The following is a 362-nucleotide window of genomic DNA, read 5'->3' on the forward strand; positions in this document are numbered from 1 at the left end:
CCCTGAGGGCTGGGCTGGCCGGGCCGGACCGGGGAGGTCTGGCGGGGGTCAGCGTGTCTCTCTGACAGGTCGCCCTCGCGAGGATTTTGGGTTGCAGCTCCATGTTGGTACGTGGCGGGGGGTGGGTGGGGGAGCAGTTTGGGTGTAGCTGTAGATCCCTTTGAAAGAGGTCCCAAAGGCAGAACATCTCCAACGCACGGTTTTTAATTAATATTTTTGAGACTGGGCTCTTGTCGGTGATTGTTAATTCATTAGTGCTGTAGGTGGTTGTCATTTATTTTGGGAAGCTTTATTCTTCGTTCATTTACATTTTAATGTGTTTTAGAAATTGTTAAAAATAAATGTGTAGTTCTCAGCAGACA

Source organism: Charadrius vociferus, unplaced genomic scaffold, assembly GCF_000708025.1.
Source record: "Charadrius vociferus isolate BGI_N301 unplaced genomic scaffold, ASM70802v2 scaffold450, whole genome shotgun sequence".
In the NCBI taxonomy this organism is placed as follows: Eukaryota; Metazoa; Chordata; class Aves; order Charadriiformes; family Charadriidae; genus Charadrius; species Charadrius vociferus.